Source organism: Chinchilla lanigera, unplaced genomic scaffold, assembly GCF_000276665.1.
Source record: "Chinchilla lanigera isolate Chin_1 unplaced genomic scaffold, ChiLan1.0 scaffold00105, whole genome shotgun sequence".
Classification (NCBI taxonomy): domain Eukaryota; kingdom Metazoa; phylum Chordata; class Mammalia; order Rodentia; family Chinchillidae; genus Chinchilla; species Chinchilla lanigera.
In genome coordinates this window covers 877032-895924 of record NW_004955506.1, presented here as the reverse complement: position 1 = coordinate 895924, position 18893 = coordinate 877032, and the positions used below count along the sequence as shown (strand labels likewise).

At 50.0% G+C, this 18893-nt stretch overlaps 2 long non-coding RNA genes across 2 annotated transcripts in view; one reads left to right on the top strand and one right to left on the bottom strand.

Moving 5' to 3' along the window:
* LOC102012223 overlaps positions 1-4191 on the top strand; it is a 7336-nt gene extending 3145 nt beyond the window's left edge. Inside the window, exon 3 of the long non-coding RNA XR_264313.2 lies at positions 3993-4191. This is a non-coding gene — a long non-coding RNA (uncharacterized LOC102012223). The remainder of the gene's footprint in view (positions 1-3992) is intronic.
* Positions 4192-5001: 810 nt separating this feature from the next.
* LOC102012008 lies at positions 5002-6953 on the bottom strand. The gene is made up of 2 exons (XR_264312.2): positions 6672-6953; positions 5002-5415 (listed from the first exon to the last, which is right to left on the bottom strand). It is a non-coding gene; the product is annotated as an uncharacterized LOC102012008 (long non-coding RNA).
* Positions 6954-18893: the final 11940 nt, after the last annotated feature.

Sequence of the window (18893 nt, the reverse complement as noted above, 5' to 3'; positions counted from 1 at the left end):
CCCAACTGGGCATGTTGTCAGAGATCAGTGGTCTCATCTTTGGCTGATTTTGCTCCCCAGGATATGTGACTACCACCACAGAGAAGGGTCTGGTCGCAACTGTCAGTAGGGACAAAGCAGAGAGGACCCCTGCCAGGCCCATTCCTGGGTTAACAGCCTGGTTAGACAGAGGAGGCCTTGGTGGGCTGGACCCCTGCTGGGGCTGTTTACTCAGTCAGATGAGGTATGAGCTCTGAAGAGGCCAGGTGGATGGGGCAGAGGCCTGCACTGTGCCAGCCTGGGTGGGGCTAAGGTGTTACACAAGTGTAGGCTTTTTTGAGGCAGGGGCCAAACTGAACAGTGCTGGTTTGGAGCTGACATTCCAAGTTTGAGCTGGGGAGTGGTAGGGAGTGGGCCCTTTATTTCCCATATCTGAACTCTTCAGCCTGACTGGCCCCTTGGGCTGGGATAGCTCCAGTCCTTGTGGCTGGAGGTGTCCCAGAGTCCCCTGGCCCAGCACCGTGTCCCATAGCTCAAGAGCACATGTGCCCTCTGCCTAGGTGGTATTGGAGGCTGGTGTCCCATGCCTTCAGCCTCAGGCAGGTCATGTAGCCTTGATGGCTTGGCTTCTCCATGGTTCTCCTGACATTACCCAAGGTCCTTGGCTTCTGCCCCACTCTGTGTGCCTGGGGCTAGCACACAGGATACGGTCATACACTTTCTTTTCTGGACAAGAACCCAGTATTCCATGCTGGTGGGGATGATGTGTCCTTACTGCTGCCCTCTGTAGCATGGACAGCATGACCTCTACAAGATGGTGACCTCCAGAGGCAGAAGAGGGCTGAGAACCCTCCAGGGCTGAGCTGCATTACTGTTGGGAGGTGTGAAGGCTACACAGGGGAGGTGTGCCAAGGGCTACCTCAGCTGCATGCACAGGGGACCCCTGGAGTGGGTGGAGGGCAGGCAGGGCCAGTTACACTGGGGTCTGGGCTCTGGGTACATGGGAGCTTGAGGTACTTGAAGACCCTGTCAAGAACTTTGCCCAGACTCAGGCTCCAGCCACTGTCCCCTGTCAAGAACTTTGCCCAGACTCAGGCTCCAGCCACTGTGGGGAAACCTGCTGTCCAAACCTGTCCTGACCACTGCCTGGAAGCATCAGAAGCCCCCGCACAGTGGGCAAAGTGGCTGCTGGCGCTGTCCTGGCCCTGCCCTAGCAGAAGAGCAGCTTCCAGCCTTCTCTTTCATTCTGGGCAAGATGTCTAAGCCCCTGGTGCTGGGTGTCCACTGGGCAGTCTCTGTCCCCTGCTGCATGAACTAGAGCTTGTGGCCTCACCTCCATTCCCCTGGGCCAGACTGGGCATTTCACTGATCTCACAGCAGTGCTCTGTGACATGTACCATGGTCCCGCTGTCTGTCAGGAGCCAAAGCTCACAAATGTGAGTGCCCTCGGCCTCCAACCTTAAGTGGCTGCCAGTGAGCACTGGGTAGGCACAGGGGTGGGGGGCAGCTGCTGGGGCAGCTCCTTGCCTGGGCTACGTCTGGGCTGGCTGTATGGGCATGGGCTCCCTTTGTCCCACCACTTGCCACCTCCTGTCCTTCTGGGCCATTCTTGCCAGGCACAAGTTCTACCCCAGCCCTGCCCCCGCAAGCCCCTTCTTGATGGATGGCCTCAGCTCTAGATACCATCCCAGATGCCATGACAAGACAGGCTATGGGGTAAGGCCTACATGACTGGGGCTGCTGCAGGCCTGGTCTGGCCTGAAGGAAGTCAGGGTGACCCCAGATGCACTGCTCCACTTGGGCATTTGCTGCTGCCCCCATTTCCTCCACACCAATGGGGAGGTTGGTAGGGCAAAGCTGGGAGGCTCACACCTATCCTTGTCCCCTGGGGATCTCTCATTCCTCTCTTCTGACTGGCACAGACCCAGTTGAGAGGCCCAGCCTGGGCCACTGCCATGTCCAGGCACCCACGGGCCAACAGGAGCACTCCCATCTGGCTCTGCATCCAGCAACCCCCTCCCTGCTCATCAGCCTCTGGGGCTGTGATGCAGTGACTGGGCAGTGAGTCACCTGCTGAGCTTTTCCCTTTCCCCCCCAGCCTGCCAGCTACCTCAGGGGAGCACTCCTGGGGAACTTCCTGGCCCCTCAACCGGGAGGCACTACAGCCCTCCCCTGCAGCTGTCCCTGAGGCAGTAGGGGCCAAAGCCTTGGCTGCCGGTGAAACCCCTGCACCTCGCTTCTCTGCTGACTCTTCCAGGCAGGGCATCCCCTTCAGCTCAGCAGGAGGCCAAGGGGAGAGGTGACCCAGATACTGGGGCAAAGGCTGAGAAACTTCTGGATCAGTTCAAGGCAAGGAACAAATCTCTCAAACAGGGCTCGTGGTACCTTCTGGGAGGCTAGGGGTGGGTGTTCTAGGTCTAGCATAGGGTACGATACAGGTGCTGGAGAAAGGAGCTGTCACAATTGTTAAAAATGATCACCAAAGAGGGTGAGGCACCTGCCTATAATCCCAGCACTCTGGGAGGCCGAGGCAGGAGTGTCACAAGTTGGAGCCCAGCCTAGGCAACTTAATGACTTAGCAAGACCCTGTCTCAAAATAAAAGATAAAAAAGGGCAGGGGATGTGGGTCAGTGTGGAGATACTGGGTTCACTCCCCAGCATTACAAAAAAAAATAAAATGAGCCGGGTATGGTGGCTCACACCTGTAATCCCAGCACTCAGGAGGCTGAGGCAGGACGATTGCTGAGTTCAAAGGCAGCCTCGGCTACAAAGTGAATTCAAGGCCAGCCTGAAGTGCATAGTGAAACCCTACCTCAAAAAATAAAATCACCAAGAAAGGGGTAGAATGGCAAAGCCGGCTGACTCAAGACTAGTTTTGCTTCAACTAAACATCAGCTCCAGAAATTCGATTCAGAGCAAACCAAAGAAACAAGGAGGAAAAATTTAGGAGAGCAGAGGTCAACAGGGTAGGGAGGAGGAGAAAGGGAAGAGCCAGGCCCTAGAAGGACAAGCACGGGGAAGCAAGAACAAAGGCAGAAAAGCAGAACTCACAGACACAACAACACACAGGAAAGGAAACAGCAGGCACAGCACAGATTTTTAAACAGAATTAGAACATTAATACACTTATAAAATTGAAAACCTAAATGAAGTAGATACATTCCTGGAAAACTATAAAATGATAAAACTAAGAGCAAAAGGAAGCAAAAAACAGAGCAGAAGAAAAAGTGGTGAAGTGGTTGGAGGAGCGTCTTCCTGCAGCTCAGACCAGTTCCACCTAGCTCCAGGGACCAGCAAATTCCTGCCATGGACACAATGTTCCAGAAAGTAAAAAGGAGAGGGATGTGTCCAGCTCAGTTTATGAAGTTGGGGCTGTGTGATGCCAAACTAGACATGCACAAACGAAGGGCTGGGGAGGCCCAGTTCACTGGGAATTAGGCACAAAAACATCTGAAACAAAGTATTATGAAACTGTAGCCAACTATATCTGAGAAATGGACCCCACAGTTCAGGTTTCTCTAGTTTAATATCAGACAATATCAGTGCAATTCTTCCATGAATAAACTAAAGGAAAAAAATCCAAAAGGTAACTCAATTGGCACAGAAAAGCACTGTATAGCATACAACAGATATCATTTATTTTGTTTTTAATTAAAAAGCTTCTAATGCAGTACTATGTACCAGGCCCTGAGTTTGATACCCTGTACCACAAAACAGAAAAAAAGTATGTAGCAGTTACAAATTCTGCATGCAAAAGATGCCACCTAATTTATGTAGATGTCCTGTCCTTGAGGAAGGGAAGCCTGACTCCCTGACCCTTCACTTAGGTCACACATAGTGATTTCCCACCAAAAGAATGTAGTATGGAAAGAGCAGGGAGAGACCTGACAAGTGGGACCTCAGCCAGGTGGACAGCATGGTGACAGCAGGGACCCTTGAGATGACAGGAAGAAAAGGGCACTTTACTTAAGTCATCTTCCTTTCCAAACATCTCAAACCATTTTAATTCTCAGGAAAACATCAGGCAAATCCCAGAAGTGATTTACAAAACATCTGACCTATGCTCCCAACTGTGAAGATGAAACACACAAAGAAAGAGCCTGGGGATACATGTATACAATCTCTTTTATCAGTATCCATCAGGACCAATGTTTGATGTTTGAGAAATGTGATGAAACTTTAATAAAACACATAGACCTAGCTGAGCTGTGAGCATAAGGCCCATTTGGTTTCCTTGAGCTGTACTTCGCCTTTTTTTCTTAACAACGAAGCATTTTGTACAGTGTTTTTGAATACAGAGACTCCATTTTCTGATGGGGTTACATTGTCATAAACCTGTGCTAACATGAAAATATAAGTGAGCAATGAATTAAATACCCATAGGACAGTGGGAAAAAAAGAGCCTAAGGCGACAGGAGGATGAAAGGTCCTGTGGGAGTCTAGAGGGGATCATGCAGAAAAAGCACCTCAGGTAAAATGGAGGAAGCATCAATATAGACTTTAATGATGTCAACAAACAAAGAAACTATGCTAAGAGGACCAGTGAGTGTGGGGTACGTGGGAGCTCTGCTATCTACTAGAGAACTTTTATCCAAAAATTTTAAAAATTACTTTAGGTTTCTTTCTTTTCTTTGGTACCAGGAATCAAACTTACGACCTTGTGCTTGCCAGGCAGGCGCCATGCTGCTGAGCTAAATCCCCAGCCCCATACTTTAGGTTTCTGATTGTTCCCATAACAGTCTTCTTACTCCTAGTAATTATAGTAAGAATATATTTAAATTTATACTCTGGAGATGAAAAAGGACACACACACAATGCACCAAAAGGGTTGCTGTGGGTCAGGAAAATAGATGGAAGGAGTGAGGGAGTAAAATATAAATAGATGAAACCAGAGATGGCCTTGCTGTTGGGAATCGTGATCATATTCCATGACCCAGGGACTGTATACAGCAGGTTCATTAAAAGAAAGAAGAAAACTGGCTGTGTACTTCCAACAGCAAGCAGAAACACTGAAACAACACCCAGGATTTGGAGGCAGATTTATTTACAACAGGCACTGATAGAGATCAGGCCCTGATCAGGCGCTGATCTCTGGTGGTCTAGGGCTTATATTGGATAAGCAAGCAGGAAGTACAAAAGCAGAATGGCTTGTCAATTGGGGATTGGTTTATACAATGTGCATCATAGTGACAAGCTGTGCATCACAGTGACTGGCCACTTCTAAGAGACACAAGCAAGTGGAACTGGAACAGGAACTATTATCTGGCAGACTAACAAACTGAAGTATACTGGCCGGTGGGATGACAGCATTTCCTGCTACATACTGAGAAGGCCAAGAGGGAAAGCTGCAGAGCATGGCTTCGTGCCAACAGCTGTTGAATCCCTCAGGAGAACCACAGGCCTGGCTGTTCTGAGGCACCAGCCACATAGTCCCCCCTGTGAAATAGTGGGATATGGTTAGAAAATAACAACAAATTGAAATGTCATGATTTAAGAAACATGAGTACAAACTATTTATAAATACCTAGAGAGAATGAGAAATACAGGAGGAACAGCCGGGTGTGGTGGTGCATGTTTGTAATCACAGCACTTGGGAGGCTGAGGCTGGAGGATTACCGTGAGTTCCAGGCCAGCCTGCACTACATAGTGAAACCCTATCTCAAAAAAAAAAAAAAAAAAAAAAGGAAAGAAAGAGGAAGCAACAATTTGGAGCAATAATATACTCATGAAGATCTTCTGGGCCTATTAGACCTAAAATTGTCCTAACTGCTCCTCTCCTGGCATTAACCCTGAGCCCAGAACCTTCCATGGAGGACTGTGCCTGGGACATTCCCGAGCACAGCCTACTTTTTTTGAGGCTGTTTTCTTGGAAATCCAAAAGTGTGTGTGTGCAAGTGCACCCTGAGCAAACACTCCTGGGCACAGTTCACTTTCCACAAGAGGGCGCTCAGATACCCATCTCGGTGGCCAAATTTAGCAAATAAAAATACTGTATAGGATGACCAGACAGATTTGTACTTCAGATACACTTTTTTTTTTTTTTTTTTTTTTTTTTTTAGCATAAGTCTGTCCTATGTGATGTAGAGAATCCATAAGGACTGACAAATTCTTTGGCTGTGGGGAAAAAGGTGGAGTGTGACTGCTAATAGGTACAAGGTTCTTTCTGGTGCACAAAAATGAAAATTAACCAGGCATGGTGGTGCACGCCTGTAATTCCAGCACTCAGGAGGCTGAGGCAGGAGGATCATTGCGAGTTTGAGATCAGCCTGTGCTACAAAGTGAGCTCAAGGCCAGCCTGAACTGCATAGTGAGACCCGGTCTCCAAAGAAAGAAAGAAAGAAAAAATTAAAATTAGCTATAGGGAACAATCTCCACGATTCTGAATATGCTGAAGACAGTGGTCTGTGCACTTTTAAGTGTGTTTTGTAGGAAGTGCATTGTAGCTCAGTAAATCTGTTTATAAGTGTCCCCAGGGCCCGTGTGGTGGCACGGGCACACATCTGTAATCCCAGCACTCTAGGAGGCTAAAACAGAAGGATCAAGTTTGAGCAACTGAGAGACTTAAGGAGACCTTGTTTCAATAAATTGAAAAAAGGATGGGGGTGTAGCTGGCTGAAAAAGCCCTGGGTTCAATCCCCAGCATCAATTAATTAATTAATTAATAGAGTGTTCCTGGGCGTCCCATGTTGTACCTGGCCATGCCTCCTGCCCTCGGGTTGAGGGGGTCTCGGGGCCAGATGGTGTCCTCAGTCGACTGCCCAGGGCCGCGCAGCCGGCCTTTCCCTAAGTGACAACGAGAGTCACCTGATCTGTCACCAGCACGCAGGCCGAGGGACTCCCTAAGTCAGGACCCCAGACCCACTCGCGATAAGAACGGCCGGTGCTCTTCGAGGATGACAATCACCCAGAACGCCCGCCAGGGTCCTCACGCCCCGGCCGGTAACCGATGGAGGTATTCGATTGTCCTGGCCTTTCCTTAGAACATTTGTTGGCCGCTCGGTAAACTTCATGCCACAAGATGCGTTCCGCTGACGACCTCAAGAACCTCGCAAGAACCTTACACCTAGCTCGTTCCACCGCAAATACGCAAGGGTTAGCGCTCACTGGCTCAACTCAAGTGCCTACCTTCGCCCCAATCCTGTCCTTCTGTGATTGGCCAGATGACATCATGTGCCTGGGGGTGGAGGTGTGGGAGCCGAGCAGTCTTGGCTACGGCGGCTCACGTGGGACAGCCCTGGACCTGCTCGGTCTGGGGTGTGTCGCGTCCTCTACGCCGTCTCTGCTCCAGCGCAAGTCTCTGTGAAGGAGACCCTCGCGGGGTGAGGGATGAGGCTGCAGACCCTCCGGCTGCAAGGCCCAGCCTTGGACAGAAAGCGCAGATGACCCCAACCCGACCCCATTACCCTTGGGGACGGAGCCCGGAGCCCCATGAGGCGGGCGCCCTCTGGGACGCCTCGGGTGCGTGGACCTTTCCGAGTGTCGTGAACAGGACGCTGAGGGAGGTGTCCGCCGTGCCTGCGACACTGCACACTGCTGGCAACGTCCAGAAGCCCAGTGCCTCCCTGCCTCAGTAGCGCTGGGTGATGCCAGCTTCTGTGGCTTTCTTGTAAGCCATCGTAACAGAGAGGAAGTGGTATCTCATTAGGTTTTAATTCGCTTTTTCCTATCACTAGTGATACTGAGAACTTTCTTCTTTTGAGCAGAACAAGTGTTCGGTCCACCTCCGCGCTCCAGGGCTTCCTGCATGCTAGGCAAGCGCTGTACCACTGAACTGCGTCCCTAGTTTCAGACACTTTTTCATTTGGGTTGTTTCACGCTCTCCCCCAAACAGTAGCATTAAAATTTTTGTTTGTTATTTATTTATGTATTTATGTATTTATTTATTTATCTATCTATCGTGCCAGAAATCAAACTCAGGACCTTACACTTGCCAGGCAGGCGCTGTGCCACTGAGCTATATCCCCGACACTAACATTTATTTTTTTAATTGTCAAAATTGTATATCATTTACATGTTTTGAAATACATTATGGAATGATTAGGTTAAACTACTTAACGTGCACTAGGTCACATCATTTTTTGTGGTGCAGATGCTTAAAATCTATTCTTTTAGCAATCTTCAATAATATACACTTTAAAAACTATATATACAGTTAATGTTCAAACAGGGAGGGAAACAAGGGAAGGGAGGAAGAAAGGAAAGAAGGGAAAAGTAAAAAAAAGTGAGGAAACGAAAAATGGAAACAAAGCTTTTGTAAATGGGGAGGGGAGGAAGGGTTGAGGGGAGGAGAGGGGAATGGGAAAAAAGAATCAAGTTATATCAGGTACAGGTACAAATTCTCTATGATGAATGTGATCCTTATGTATATCTAAAACGTACCAATAAAATCTGATTGAAGAAAAAATACATTTAAGCTTGTGTGTCTGATTTATTTCATTTAACATTAGGATCTTAAGGTGCATCCATCTTGCTACAAATGACTCAAATTTACGACGGAGTAGTACTCTACTGTGTATAAATACCAAATTCTTTATCTATTCGTCTGCTGAAGGTCATATGGTTTCTCTTATATGAGAAACCCAGAGTAAAAGTAAAGAGCAAAATGAAAGATAATAGGAAGTAGGGAGATAGAGTGTTCTCAAAGGGAAGGGGATCAAGAAATGGAGGGGGGTTAGGGAAGAGGGAGAGGGGATGAAGAAAGGAATTGGTATTCATTATGAACTTGGAGCAAGTTTACACAAGGAATGGAAACATGTACTGCAGACACGGACCAAAAACATGGGAGGGGGATCAAGAGATCGGTGGAGGGAGGAAGAAGAGAAGGAAAGGGGGATTTTTATTTATTTGTTTTCCTGTACCGGGAATCAAACTCACGACTTTGCACTTGCCAGGCAGGCACTGTGCCACGGAGCTAAATCCCCAGCCCCAAAGGGGGATTTTTTAGAAAAGGAATTAAAATGGTTATATACATGTACCAACTTGCCATAAGGAATATTAACATGTACTATATACATCTAAACTAAAATAAATTTTTAAAAAATGTGTTTTATTTTATTTTGTTTTGGTACCAGGAAATGAACTCAGGACCTTACACTTGCCAGGCAGGCACTGTGCCCCTGAGCTATATCCCTGGCCCTAAAATAAAATTTTAAAAAGCATTTTATGATACTTGGTCATTAACTAGCATCATATTATATAATAGTCTCTTGAAATTATTCATCCCATGAAATCAAAATTTTATATTCTCTAACTCATATCTCCCAGCCTCAACTCCCTAAGTGCCTAGTAACCACAGTTTTACTCTACCTCTGAGTTTAACGGCTGGAGACTCCTAGTTAGTCTGTAACTGTTAATCCTGATGTCAACATCACTGGATTAAGAGATACCTAGTAGATTAGTAAAGCATGCTCCCGGGTGTGCCTGGTTGGGTCGTGGAGGTGTACGTAGACTTGGGTACTATATGTGGTCCCTTGGCTGTTCCTGTCTGGCACTGTTTCCCTGTTCTGTTTCCTGGCTCCCATGAACTGAGCAACTTTGTTCCACCACACCCTTTTGCCATGATGTTCCTGCCTTCAAGCCAGCCAACCATGGATTGAATTCCTCCAAACTGAACCAAATTAAACTTCTCTTCTTTTAGGTTGTGGGTGTGGGACACTGTGTCTCAGCCACAACAAAGCTTAATGATATAACATATAAATGAGATCATGCGCTATTCATCTTTCTGTGTCTAGTTTATTTCACTTAATGTTCTCTGGGATATCCACGTTGTCATAAATGACAGGTCCACCTTCTTTCTTCTCCTGCTTCTCTTCTTCCTCCTCCCCCTCACTCCTTCTTCTTCCTGGTACCAGAAATTGAACTCAGGGTCCTCACACTAAGCAACATCCCTAACCTTTTTAAAAAAACTTTCATTATGATACATGGCTGTAATCTTAGCATAATCTCAGGAGGCTGAGGCAGGAGGATCACCATGAGTTCCAGGCCAGCCTGGGCTACGTAGTGAGGTGAGTTCAAGACCAGCCTGGACTACATAGCAAGAATCTGTCTCAAAAATTTTTTTTTTTAAATTTTGATATAGGATATTTCTAAGTCAGTAAATCACCCAAGCTGGCCTTGAACTCATGATGATCCTTGTGCCTCAGCCTCCCATGGTCCTGGGATTACAGGTATGCACCACTATGCCCAGCTGGACTTTCTTCTTTTTTTAAAAGCTGAAAAAAATATGTAATCTTAACTTACCCATTCATCTGTTGATGAACACTACCAGTCAGTGTTTTACTAGAGAAACAGATAGAACACAAGATGTACAAATATATAAGAATTTACAAGGGTGACTTACAACGGCCACCCACAGAGTGGGTGAGGAATTGTGCAGAGGGTGTCTGCACACTGGAGAGCAGAGGATTTGGTCCAAGGTCTGGAGCTCACTGCAGTGCCGGTGCAAGTCTGTACCAGGAGGCCGAGGGGTCTGCAATGGGAGGCTGAAGAGTCTACGGGAAGCTGAAGAGTCTGTGTACTGGAAGCCAGGAGATGACATCCAAGCTGAAGGTGAAGACTGGAGCTCCTCAGAAGAACAGAGGCAGATCTATCCTGCCTCATTTCCCCTTTATACCATCCAGGCTGCCCTAGGGTGCGTCTTTAACACCTCAGGCTATAGAATTGCTGAGCTGATATAGTTAGGTTTCTCTAAACTAAACTTCTCAAATTGACACAGTCAATCAACCATTATAGATACTTAGGTTGACTCCATATCTTGGCTATCATGAATAAAGTAGGGGCAGGGGGTAATGTGCTTGACTAGCATGCATGAGGCACCCCCTTTGAGCTCAACATCCCCCCAATGGTTGATACATTGTGTCAACTTGAAAAGTTTAGAAGTTTAATTAAGCTTTGTAAACATCTTCATCTTGCTTGCAAGAGGAGGGCACAGAGATAGTGTGAGTAGCCTGCTTACAATATATGGGAGGAAAAGAGCCTTGCTTTTTCTCTTTTGCTCTTGTTACTTTTGCTGTCCTTTGCTGCCTTGAACAGTTGCACCTGTGCCCTGCCACTCTGCCTTGGAGCCAGCTGATTATGTACTGAAACCTCCACAAACTGTGAGCCAAATAAACCTTTCCTTCTTTAATTTTGGGCATTGGGGTATTTTGTCTGAGCAATGAGAAAAAGTAACTAAGACACCCCCAAATAAATGTACTCTCGGATAATTTCCAGGAGGGCACACGCTTGAAATGGATGATGATATGAAAAAGGAATCTTCAAATATCAAGCACAGTACTTAAAACCCTTGAATAAAATAGCAATACTATGGTCCAGTGGAACCACTTCAAATTCTGTGTTGTAAGTAGTGTTGCCACAGGGATCCAGCTTGGCATGACTACTGCCTCTTGGATGTAACCACTGCCCTGCCTGCCAGGTGACCTTGGCACACATCCTGAAATCTATAACACAAATAAAGTCTTTAGATAGTCAGCCACCCGGTGGCTGGACTGTTTCCTGAGTGGCCTTAGACTTGTTAATATTTCATGAGAAAGCCCAGGTACGTTCTGGCTGGCTGTGGCTCACCTCTGTCTGACTTAGAATATAAGCCCCTTCCTCCTGCTTTGGGGTAGAGGGGTCCTCTTGTCTCATGCTACCCAAGACATGCTTCTGTTTGTAAGTCTCCACTAAATTGCACTTTGTGCAGGTTTGGATCTGTCTGTGTCTTTCTTCACATGGCACTTTCTGTGGTTGGTTCTCCCTACTGGAATGGGCTTTCCCATTTTACATTTTATGTACCTTTCTATGGTATAGGCTGATTAAAATGTTACATTTGAGGAGTTGGGGTGTGGCTCAGTGGTAGAGCACTTGCTTAGCAGGTGAAGGCCCTGGATCTGATCACAGCAAAACAAGTTATGTATGAAAAAGCATAACTTCAGATTTCTGTCTCTGGATGCAAACACCTGCTGAAGAGACACCTGAGTGCCCCCGACTTTGGTCTTAGAACTCTGATTTCCCTCCTCCTGCTGGCTGCTGCTTCCCCTCCTCCCCAACCTCTGTCTTCCCACTCCTCGCTCAGCCTCGTCCTCAACACTTAGCCTTCCTCATCTGCTTGCTCAGCCTTCCTTGTCAGATGACCTCCAGTGTCATCATGCCGCAGTATTTTATGACTTTGATCCTTGCAGGTGTTCCAGAGTACAAAGAGAACACTAACTCACTTTTGTTTTTCTAGGAGAAGGAAATGCATGCTAGTATGATCTAAGATGCGAAGGACTAGCAGTGGTCTCACTTTATGCATCAGATTTCTGGGCTTCCATCACCCCAGGGATTACTGCATCATTGCTTTCAGTTGCTCTGATGACCCAGACCACAGCACAGTGTTGTATTTGCTGCCCCTCATGGCAAAGAAGAGGTGCAACAGAGGGAGGAGCAGAGACAGCAGGTGCTGTAGGCTGCTCCAGGAGCTACAGTAGTCTTCTCACCCTGTGAATCATTTGCTGGAGGGAGGTCATCAGGAGCATTTCCCGCCAGCACCAGACTGTCTCACATAACCAGAAGGATAGGATTAGTATCCCACATTTCATGACGTGTGTCGGAAACAAGTACAAAGAGTTTTCTAAGCTTAAATTTTTCCTAAAATTTCCCATAAAGGTCTTCAATATGCTTTTATTTCTGTTTTTTGTTTTTTGTTTTTTTTTGAACAGGGTCTCGCTATGTAATTCAGGCTGGCCTTGAACTCACTGCAGTCCTCCTGCCTCTACCTTCCAAGTGCTAGGATTATTGTGTGTACCACCATGCCTGTCTCCACTTTGGCTTTTGTGAATTATGAACTGAGTTAAAATGTGCAAACACAGGGCAACCCACTCAGGCCCCCTTCTATCCCTCTCTCGGACAGAAGCTTTCTTTCTCTCCCAGGTATCTTTCAGGTTGAGAGTTTCCCCTCTGCTCTTAAAAAAATGTGCAAACACAGGGCCCTCTTGTCCATTTCTTGCCACACCAAGGGACAGCTTTCTCAGGGCCAGTGCAGTGCTGACCCTACTATAGATAGCTAAGCTACTTAGAAATATTATAGGCAGTCAGACAGGGCTGGACCTTTGAGAGCAGAAGATAAGAACATATTACTACTGTGTCTGGAGCTGCGTTTGTTTAGGGTCAGGCTTCAAAACAGAGAAATGACTGCACCCACATACTTCTCCTAGGGATGAACAGCAGTGATTGATATTCTAAGTAGGTATCAATCACCTTGTATGGAGGACCAAACCTCCCCAGCCTACCAGCCCATTCCTTCCCAGAAAATCCTTGTTTGGTCCATGTGCCCTTGCTATGTGACTTGCTTCCCCATTTGATCCCCATTTAATCAATATTACCTGAGCCATTATACTCATATTTTATTGGCTGACTATAGTTTTGTCCCACTTCACACCCGCCTTGTAATTTCCAATTGGATGGATGTTACCTAAGCGACTATGCTTGTAATCTCTTTAGTTAACATTAGTTTTGTCTTGCCTTAGACCCACCTCACCTCATGGTTTTACCCTATAAAACTCCCTTAAAAAGCAAGTTTCATGGACTACCCACTTGGACCCCCTTCTGTCCCTCTTAAACAGAAGCTTTCTTTCTCTCAATAAATACTTCCTACTCTTAACCTCTGTTCCTAGAATTCATTCTTCGATTTTAGAGAACATGATCTTGGTGTATTAGGAGTTACTTTTCCCTTATATTATTTGGATTATTTGGAGGTCCTATCTCATCTCTATATCATACACCCTATATCAACTCTAGCACCCTTGGTCCCCCAGGTCATTCCACAGGGGGCCGAGGCAGGAGCCCAGTGGCCCTGCAACGGTGGGCAGAGGGAGGGGAATTCTGCAGGGCTAAGGTGGGCTGCTCCAGGGGAGGGTGCACGTGAAGCACACATGCGTGTGGAGGCCATTGGGGTTGAGGCTTGCTGGAGCCCTTCCCAGAGCTGCCATGTCTGCTGGGACCTGGCCTCCGGCCTATAGAAGTGGCTCTTTCCTCTTTGTTCACCTGTCATGCTGTGTCACTACCAAGGATGTTGGTTTTGACAAGTTGGTTTCTGTTCCACTGATTTGCCTCAGATCTCCATTCGTAAGCCTCAGACAACAGTTACTGGAAGGAGAGATGGCACGTTCAGGGAGCTGAAGCAGAGGAGACACTGAGGCCCATTGGAAGGAAATGATCACTCGGAACCCTAAACATGCCAGGGTTGGAGGGCTGAGTCTGTACTATAGCCCAGAGCTGCAAGGAAAAGTGCTCCCTATTCTGCCCGAGTCCCTCCTCTGCCCCCTGCAGACGGTCCTTGGAGCTGGCAGGTACCCCAGCAGGAGGCCGCCTGTGGAAGCCCCTCCACAGGGCAGAGCTGCATATGAGGCCCTGTAGGTGGCGGACTACTTGGTGGGCACAGTGTGAGCCCCCTGCTAATGTGACCAGGGGAGCCAGTTAGGTGAGAACAGCACGAGGGTGTTGTCAAGGCCAGGATGGCACCAAGGTGACTGAGGCCCACAGCGGGCAGCCTGAGGAGAACTAGGTCTGGGAGCCCAGGGGGCTCGGGGGTGGGCTCTAAGCAGCTGTCCTGCAGCCATACTGCCAGGCCTGTATTTCCAGTCCTGCAGAGCCCAGAGCAGGCTGGGAGCAGTGTAGGGGCCAGCGCTAGGTAGTGATGGGATCGGAAACTGAGTTGGAAGAGAAGCCCTCAACATCTATTGCTCCTTTGTGGTGCTGGGAATTAAACACAGGGCCCATGCATGCTAGGCCAGTCTTCTGTCATTGAGCTACACTCCACTCTTATGTTTATAACAAACCCGAAAGCCCAGAAATTCACAGTGAGAGGAGTGCCAGACTAGAGTCCTCAAGGACAGGACATGGGAGTCCAGTCCTCACTGGATGAGCATTCAATCTCGGAGACGCTGTCCAGGAGATAGAACATGGGCCCAGTCTGTTGGGGGTTGCTCAGAGCAGCCAGTGCCTTACCAGGCATTTAGGGCTCATGGGAAATGGAAACTCAAAAGATGACTTCGTCTCCCGTGCCCATGGGCTGGCCCTGTGGTCTGAGACTGGCTCACTGGGCAGTCTGGAGGACTGGCGGGGGGGTGGGGTGGGCAGGGGCCTGTGGCCCTAGAGGGTGGCCGCGGGCTCCAGCCGGAGAAGCAGGTGATCTTGCAGACCCTGGAGCCCAGAATTGAAGACAGCCTCTTTCCTCCTCTTCCCTCTGCCTTGGGCAGAGTACCCTCCCCATGACAGAGCCTGTTCAAGGCTGCGTCAACCTCAGCCTTACAAAGATTCCCAGCAGCTTTCTAGAAGTAGCTTATAAAAATAAAAACAAACCCCAGAATAGGTCCACAGCAGAAAGGGACAGGAGGTGGGAGGTCCCAGTGGCCCTTTCTCCCCCAGAACAGTTCCTCCTGCGACCTCGGAAGCCACACAAGCTGGAGTCAGCACCGGTGGGCCTCCCACCCAGCTCGGGAGGCGCCTTCCACCTCTTCACATGTGGCTCACTCCTCCCTCCACCTCTCCTTTCTTGATTTTGGGATAGTGGAGACGTACAGGAGAGGATGGAGGAAAAACTGTTTGCCACTCCTGCTGCCAAGAGTTCACCGCGGGAGCACGCTGCACGTTCACTCTTCCTAACAAGCATGGCCCCACGGTGTTTGATGGGGCTGTCTCCAGCTCTGCCCTGTCCTGCCGCCAGAGGGCAGGTGGCCTTTCTCAGAGCTGCAGCCAGGTTACAATCTCAGGGTTGGCCTGGCTCTGGCTCCTGAAAGACAATGGCAGCTCATAGTGTCCCTAGGACCTGGGAGAACCTGCTTAGCCACTGCACTGGGGTCGGGGGACTGTGCTGAGAAACCATCCAGGAATCTGTTCCCTGGGGACAGGACTGTCCTGGGGTCAGGGTAGGCAGGGGCTGGTCCAGGATTCCAGAGCAAGGAAGGAGAGGGGGCTCCATGTAGGTGGAAGCCCAGGCCCAGGTGTAGTGGGAAGTGTGGTGTGATGGACGGAGCTGTCCCTTGTCGACTGTTCCTCAGCCCCCTCAGAAGCTGGACAGGCTCATGCTGCATAAAGCCAGCTCTGCCTGGCACAGATATTCAGGGAATGAGAGGGTGGCTGGGCTGAGATGAGCAGTGCCCAGGGTGCTAGGCAGAGGCTGGGGAAGCTGGCACAGGTAGGCCAGGCAGGAGAGATGGGTACAAGAAATTTCAGGTGAGCAAGAGTAAACGGGGCAGGCCAGGAGCATGTGGGAGAGCCAGGGGCAGGCTCTCCAGGGAAGGGCAGGTTTTCCAGGCTGGGTGTCCAGGTAGAAGAACCAAAAAATGAGCCCAGAGGGGACAATGTGACAGTAGGAAAGGAGCAACTAGCCTTTGACCTGGCTTAGGAGCTGAGAAAGAGGTCCAGGCAGGGGTCCTAGATGTGTGAGAGCCGACCAGGGTGCAAGGATAGCCTGGCCCCCTTTCTCACACAGCTATGGGAATGTGACTGGCTTTTCCAGAGGGGCCACCTGCCCACGTTTGGTGATCAGGACCAGAGGGAGGGTATGTCAGTACTGGTCTTGGCGGAAGGGAGGAACACTGCTGACTCCTGGAGCTGACTGGCCCACAGCTCCTTGGCTCAGCAGGGGACAGCCCCTGGGAGGGGAGGCAGGGGCTCCAGGCCTAGAAGGACTCTAGGGTCTGGTCCAAACTCAGCATGGTTTCCGGTGAGCCCCACCCCTGGGGCAGAAGTCCAGAGCTGGCCTTTGAGTTGCTGTGGCTGAGGATTGCCCAAGGTCTGTGGTCTGCCTGGAGAGCAGGGACTGGCTGGCACAGCGGACACTCAAGATAAAGGTCAGCTCCTGGGGTGAGCAAGGTACAACCTTCACCTTCTCACTCTGCACCCCTTCTGGGTGAGAATGTGGGTTTTCCCAAACACCCGCTGGCCCCAGTATGGCTTTCCGCCGCCAGGGGCCCCTCTCTCTGGACATTAAATGAGTCACCCTAAGGCCCAAAGTGTGTGGGGGGAGCGGATGTGGGGGCTTTGAGCCCTCTGCCTCCAGTGTCGAGCCCATGGGATATGCACTGGGAGGCCTACAAGTCCCTTTTGTCTCTTCTCCCCCAGAATGGCTGTCACCTCCGTCTTGTTTTTGCCATTCTCTGCTGAGAGCTGCCTGGCACAAGAAGGTGCCCACTGAGGTGAGGATGACTCCTAGAACTGAGGAGGTGATGGTGGGAAAGGGCTTACCCTGGCATCTGACACTGGGAGGCGGGTGTCCAGGAGCTCCCTGAGCAGAAGGGAGCTTCCTGGGGGCTGATGGTAGACACAGGTGACAGGACACGGTGCCCAGATCCTGAAGCCATGTTTGGGTCCCGCAAATTGGCCAGTGCAGGGCTCTTTGAGAATGGGGCTTTTTCACAGCTGGGGTACCAGTTCAGAGAAGGGACCAGGGCCCTGGCAGGCCCCAGCCCCCACCTGGTCCCCTGCTGTTTTCCCAGGCCCAAGTGTTAGGCGAACCTTTTAGGACTGCTCTTGCCTGACCTCTCTGGTCTCGCGGGCGAGCTGGGAAGGTCACTTGGGGACGCAGAGGAGCCGCCATATGCTTTGGCGGCTGGGATGGCTACCACTAAGGTTTGAAATGTGGCTAGGACAGGAGTGCCGGCTGGTGGCTGCTCAGCCTGGATCTGCAAACTGACAGTGGGACCTGCACAGGGGTAGAAGCGGAAGCCCATGTCTTCCTCATGTGTCACTCCGTGGCATCTCAAAGTGGGCACTAAAAGCTCAGTAGCGCGGGTCTCAGCTACTCAGCCCTGGTGACAGCACTCATTCTACTGTGGTTGGAGCCCTGCTTCTGCCTCCCTGGCTGGTTTCAGGGGCCTCTGAAGCAGATATGGGGGGAGGGGCGGGGTGCCCCCCACTTCCACTTGAGCAAAAGCATCTCCACAGGCCTTGGGGGCCTCTCGGAGGAAGCCCTCCTTATCAGGTCACCCATGGGGTGAGGACCAGGTAGCCTTGGCAGGCAGGCATCCTTTGGGCTTCGATGTTCAGGCCTGGAGGGTGAGGGTGGCAGCTGGGCCCCAAGCTCAAGGCAATCTGCTAGGAACCAGAGGCTTCGGCAAAGAAGAAAGTCCCATGACCCAGGTGGGGGCTGGTGGGGGAAGCTACTAGGAAAGGAGGACGGGGCTGGGGTCATACTAGGGTGGGGAGTCCTGCCCAGGCAGCCGGGGCATCTGCTGACGGTTGGTTTGGGATGTGCTGCTGGGACCGAGCTGCAGGGGAGACAGCGTGTATGACTTGAGGGTAGGATGCAGCCTCCCACCCCCCGAGAGATGCAGGAAGCTGGGTCTCGCCAGTGCCTGCCCTAGGTCCTGCACTGTAGACTTGGCCTGAAACAGCAGTTGGGTTGTGGGACCAGGCAATGGGTCTACTCTGTGACATTCCCTCCCCAGGCTCCTTGCTGGCTTACCTCCTGCCCTGGCCTCTGGATCCACTCCCAACCACCACAGACCTCTGGGTGAGGAAAAGGGTGGCTGCTGGGCAGGATGTCCACAGTCTGGCCACAGGGGCCTGTGGCTGTGGCCTGGGGACGGATCCCTCCTGGGCCCAGGGAGCCTGGGACTTGGGGCAGTTGTAGGAGGATACCTCTGTCTCTGCAAGGTGGGCTGGCCTCTTGCTGATGATATACGAGAGCCAAAGACTCTAAGGGAGGAACACTGCTGACTCCTGGAGCTGACTGGCCCACAGCTCCTTGGCTCAGCAGGGGACAGCCCCTGGGAGGGGAGGCAGGGGTCCCCCAACCTATCTTTTTGTTATCTTCTGGAAGATGGGCTGGCCTCTTATGATCTTGGTGACTTTTGAGAGCTAGATGGGGTCCCCCAATCTATCTTTGTGTTATCTTCCTCTGTGGTCTATAGTGGCTTTGATCTTTAATTCAGGAGGCCCCCAGGCTGCAT